Here is a 6177-nt window from a genome sequence, read left to right on the forward strand (position 1 = left end):
ACTGCGTCGTCGTTTTTCTCCGTAAGTCGGCGCACGGGTTATTCAAAATAACGTCGCCACGTGTCGGCTCGATGCTTATTTAATCGAAGGAGAAACCGCGCGCGCGGACACGTTTCGAGATAGACCTACTGACACGTGACATCTCTTATTGTTACGATTAGATTCATTGTCACGTAGACAAATTAACAATTGGAAGCGACGACTCGTTAATTTTCGGCGATATACAATATTAAACGTATAGTCATCGTGTCGCTCTGGGCTACTGTATTAGCTCCTTGGCGATTGATAAAAAAAAAATCCAGTCATCGTTACGCTTGACTGAAAGTGACGGACAGCGCCGCGACCTCGAATCCTGGAGTGGACTGGAGGTGACGCGAGAATTTCCCCACTAACGATACCGTAATATCGCCATAGCGACGAACGAACGACGAAAATCTCGAGCGAGATCCCGAGAGCGGCGGTGCGCTTCCGAGAATCTCGCGGATGAGTCATGCCGGCCCAACGGTCGCGTGGGCACGGGCGGGCGTCGCGAATGGGGTAGCCGGAACATATCGGACAAGATGCGTGACTCATCGATCTGATATGTTAAATATGCACGCTCGTAACCTGCCGCCTAGACCAAGGGTGGCCAACCTACCTGCGAATGATCCCGAATGCCTTTAACCTGTCCCGAATGAAAATCGACGAGATAAAGTCGAGAAGCAACCGGGAATATGCGAATGTAGTGGAGAGTGCATGCAAGAGCTTTTCTTTTACTTTTTGCTCCATATAGGGCCGGTTCTTCCAACTTGGTAATCTTACTTATCAGATAATCGTGTGTGTCTACCTTTATTTTTTTCTTAAATAAATATAAATAAAGATAGACACATATTTATCTAATAGGCAAGTTTATCAAGAAGTTGGAACAGCCGACCTTTAGATGTGTGATGTCATAAACGAAGGAAAGCTGAAAATAAAGGAAATTTCTTTTTAACATGACTTCTAATTTATTTTAGATTCTACCATCTACACGACTTTTATGCAAATAACATAACATTTTATATAAAAAAAGAACTTTTTTTCCCTTTTGTCGAAGTTCACGAAAGAGGAAAAGATCAATAAGAACTTAGTGTCGCGCGAAAGGATTATACTGAGAGAACAGAGATTTAATATTTTTATTTAATTACTTGTCGTACAAGTGCTTACGTGCGACAGGTGTTAGATTTTTTAATGAGATTACAATTTTATAATTGGAAAAATCTATCCATCTATCCTGTAGATAGTCGCTACTCCGGTAGCTCTAAGTATTTCGCTTGATAATCCAAGCGTGTAAACAGCCGTGTAATAGTCCATGCAAGCGTAATCACGCGCTACCTATAAAAGTACTCGCATCTCGGTGCTCTTGGCCGCAGGTGTCACCTGACAGCAACAAGATAGAGGAAACGATGGGTCGTGGAGAAATTCTATCTGGCGCGGGTTTGCCAACCTACCCAAGGTAGGTCTCGCGTAATTCTGGAAAGCACTTTATGTGACGATTTTTAAAATAGCTCTTTATGATAAAAACAACATAGCTTGTTTATTAATACGTCCTTTTGTGGAAAATCTCTACACGCATCTTTAGTGAAAGGTATAACATACTCGTTGTTATATCATTTTCATAATACTAATATTTTTCATGGAGAAGAGAGAGAGAGAGAGAGAGAGAGAGAGAGAGAGAGAGAGAGAGAGAGAGAGAGAGAGAGAGAGAGAGAGAAAATAAGCTCAGATTTCAAATTACTATTATTATCTCATAAATATGGTAGTAATTATAAGTCTTTTATTTTAACAATATTATAGGAAAGTCTTTCATAATTAATTTCAATGTATAATATTGTTCCGGCAATATTTTCTGAAAAAATCTCATGTTTATGTTTAATATTTTCATCGGTTTTGTTTCAGTTATTGTTGAAATAAATAAATCCAAAGAATTGATACGTAAAATATAGTAAATAGTACTCTTATAAAAAAATGTAATACTGGGCATTATTAAATTGGTCAGTAATTAATACTTATTTTTAGTATTAAAAGTCCTGCTCTGTTAATACTTTTAATATTTTTAATTAAAATAAGTGCACAGAAAAAAAGTGATTGATAATAAAATATGTAGTTGCGGGCTGCCAACTACAGATATACTCAATACAATAATATATGCTGTTGCAATATCAACATTGTACTTGCATTAACAACAAATATTATTCCATATTTTGTTGAATCAATTACTTTTTTTTCGTATATTAGTTACTGGCCAATTTGATGTTCAGCATTACATTATTATAAAGGTACTATTTACCATAGTAATTTTTACTATAACATTTTCTTCGTATATTATAATCACCGCACTAAGAGGCTATTCTACCTTTTCTTCTCACTTCTTCTTAATATGCCGAACACGTGCTCGACGGACGAACTCGTGCGACCAGCTATCTAAAAATAAAGACTATCTAAGCAAGTGGCGGCGAAGCATTATGCGGCAAAGATACGTCTCATTACGGACATACGACGAAGCTTCACGGGGTTGACATTCACCCGTTTAGCTTCGTATCGTATTGAAATTCGAATAGGCAGACAAGTAGCCGTCATCCTTGAGCTAGCTTCCACTTGCAGCCAAGGACCCGTCGACTTACAATTAGTTGCCCGTCGTACATCAGACACGCTTAGAAAAATAGCGACGCTACGGAATGTCATTGTCGTCCGGCGTGATACGTACGCCGTACACACGTCGGACGTACAATGCGATCGGTTACGAACGCACACGCGAAACGAGCACGCGAAACATTGTCGATAGTCAGTCGCAAAAATAGAGAGCGCGAACGCGTCAATTGCGAAATGTACGAATTTCAGCGGGAAATTCTCGGTGCAACCGAGCACTCGGGTTGCGCATACCTGAGCACTAAACGCTGAAATCGTATTATCGCGATCGCATTTTAGGCCAATAGGAGCACCCACTCTAAAACTTGTATTCTTTAACTGAAATACGTGATACAATTATTCGTTCTCTCCGATTTCCGAATTGTTATTCGCAGCATTGCAAAAAGTTTTAGATATTAACGAGCACAGTACGAGCAAGTAAAAATTTAACTTTTATAAAATCCAAGTATCTCAATCAAGTAAATTTTTATCTCGATCACTGTTTCCACAGAGGACTAAAAATTTTTCCATTATTCTGATGAATACATTGACACTATTTCTCAGATGGCAGAAATCTCCCTATCTTCGTGTTTCTGGGGATCTCCATGATTGCTTACCGCATTCTTCGGAGACAAAGGTTTCGATCCAATAATTAAGACTGCGCCTATCTCTCTATGTTCTCGAATCGCCGATTGCTCGCGATTCAGATACAAAGAACACTGCATGGAAATGTTTTTTTAACATCAACCTCGATGTCGGTGGCGTAACGCGCACAAACTCCCGACGTTATCTTATCAGCATGATTTGGATAAAGGAATTTCTGTCGTTCCAACTACTAATAATAACGAAACAACGCAGTACGACAAAGCAAAATATAAATCAATGTTCTTTTTTTTGTTATTAGCGACATAAATTAAATTTATGATTTTAAAAAATTGCTTTATACATATATTGATTATCTAATTCTATATATTTATTATCTTATTTACGTCACATGATTTCATTTTAATCTATTTATGAAAAGTAAATGTCTTTGTGTATAATTAAGTAATGTCTATTTCTATTAATGCAGATTAATCTTAATCTTGGTTCAACTTATTTTTTATTTTTTTCCTTAAAAAAAAAAAATAGAAAAAAGGTAAGTTTAACTGACGTCAACGTCAATTTATATTTGTAGAAATGGACACGGAACGGATAAAAAATTTAATTAAATAGAAAGGTACTGCTTTGACGAAAAATGTAAACAATTAGTGTGCCGTGTGTGCCGACGTGACTGCTTGCGCGATAAAAATTGCTGGTTCTTTGTCTCGCAGTCATCGTGGGAGCTCATCTCATGCTGCGCACGATCGTGCGTCTCGCGTCGTTCTGTTGGACAGGACTCGTTATTTTTTTTTCCTTTCCCACTGTTTACGTCGATCGAGTCACGTGCTCGCTGATCTTGCAGTATTTTCTCGGACAAAGCGGAACAAAGGAGAAAATCGGGGCGAAGCCGAACCTCTCGAGCGGACTCTGCACTCGCAGCTGCGAGTATCCAGCCGCGACTTACGCGGAAATTACTTACGCGAAATGACTCAACCCCCAACACTCCTTGCCTTTGTATATACATCCGAAAACACGCACGTGCGTGTTCGGTTCATTGTGCGGCAAACGTACTAGGCGAGGTGGACCCGACAAGAGATTATGCACACTTTTTTTTTATTCGTTGATGTAGTCGTCTGCGGTCGGACGGGTCTATCGCGTCTGACTTCTAGAAAACTTTTTTGCCAATTAACAACCAATTTAAGTAACATGATTATCATTAATTTTTTCTGGAAATCTTTTTTTAAGAAAAATACGATCTTGGAAAAAATACGATAATAATTTACAATTGAATTTTGCCGTATAGCAGACAATTTTAAAGACAATAATATTAAAAAAGAGGTTTTGGAAACAAAATAATAAATTCTGAAACTTTTTTAAATTATTGTTATTAAAATATCATTCAAAGATTTATGAAGATGGTAAAGAGTTCCGTCGTGCGTCATTGTTGCTTGTAAAAAATTGAAAAATGTCCAAAGTAATAACATTAATTGTGCATTAAATAAATATTAAATAATTTAAGTAAAATAGAAAACATAGTAACGTTATGAAAATGTATATAAAAACTAAAAATTGCGTAAAGCATCCGATAGCATATTAACGATCGCAAATAGTTAACGGGAAAAACTGGCATCTCGTTTCAAATTCTACAAAATCTACGCACTGGCATCCCATTTCAAATTCTACAAAATCTACGCACCCACGTAACAAATGAGCCAACACGTAGCTTAATGCGTTCATCGTGTATGCTTTATTAACGACAAAGTCGCTACTTCTTGTGGACGGTTATATTAAATTATTGTCGGAAAGTATTTTACATACAATGGACGTGTTGTATTAGGCGCTGGGCCGCACAAAGACCCACGGCCTCATTGTTTTCGTAGCTTTACCTCTCCTGCATAATGAAACGGACCGACGAAATTTTTGACGTGTCATCTTTTAAACTTATTAATTTCTCCGTGGAATACGTGCGTTTGCGGAGGCGTATGTAGATAATTTACGAACGTTGTTAATTCTGCGCGCAGAGCTTAGAAATATCTAATAATACAATCACGGATAGTAATTAGAGAAAAGATTTATAAAATTGATTACAGCTAAGTAGCAGATAAGAAAGGAATATTTTTCACCTTAAGTATTTCTACTTGGAAATTACTTTGGCATTAAGTTATTTATCGAAACCTTGAAAAATTACATTCCTCGCGTTCGCTTTCAAAAGAAGCATTTTCCCAGGCAAAACAATGTCTTTGTTCCCCTTTTTCCGTCGACCACTCGGTAGCTCCATTGTCTCCCGCCTGCGGCCTTGGCGACGGTTACAAACCGGGACATTATCGAGATTCGTTTTCCATTTATCGTGGCTTGCATGGCGGTAAAAAGAGTTTGATTATTGAGAGACACAGTTGCGAGGTGTATATGGAAAGAAGGCGCAGCTGTGTTAATCGCGTATATCGTGTAGAACGGTTTCGATAGCTTCCGTGTAAGCGATGTAAAAATGAGTAGTGTTACGTAAAAATAAATGTTAATTTCTACATTAAGAAAAGGTAATTAAAAACTGCCGAATCTCGATCTAAATAGTTACAAAATCAATTAAATTTACAATAGAGAATTTTACATTGTTGATCCGAAATTACACGTGTAATTTATATTTCTCTAATAGTTTCACTTATTATAGATTAAAAATTGATTTAGCACTAAACGCAAATATTTTGAAACGTATGTTTCTCTTGTTTTAAATACTTTAGATATCTTTCTCGCAATTTTTAAATATCTTTCTTGTTTAAGTTTAAATGAATAAACTATATGAGTAAATTGAAGACGTTAGTTGTAATTACTCACGTAATTATCGAGTATGAGTAAGATTTGTCAGAACGAACAGTGACAGATAGATAAGACACGATCTATTACACTTTAAAGCACGTTCTTTTGTTTTCTACTAAACTATCAACAGATAGCATA

This window comes from Monomorium pharaonis, chromosome 2, assembly GCF_013373865.1.
Source record: "Monomorium pharaonis isolate MP-MQ-018 chromosome 2, ASM1337386v2, whole genome shotgun sequence".
Classification (NCBI taxonomy): domain Eukaryota; kingdom Metazoa; phylum Arthropoda; class Insecta; order Hymenoptera; family Formicidae; genus Monomorium; species Monomorium pharaonis.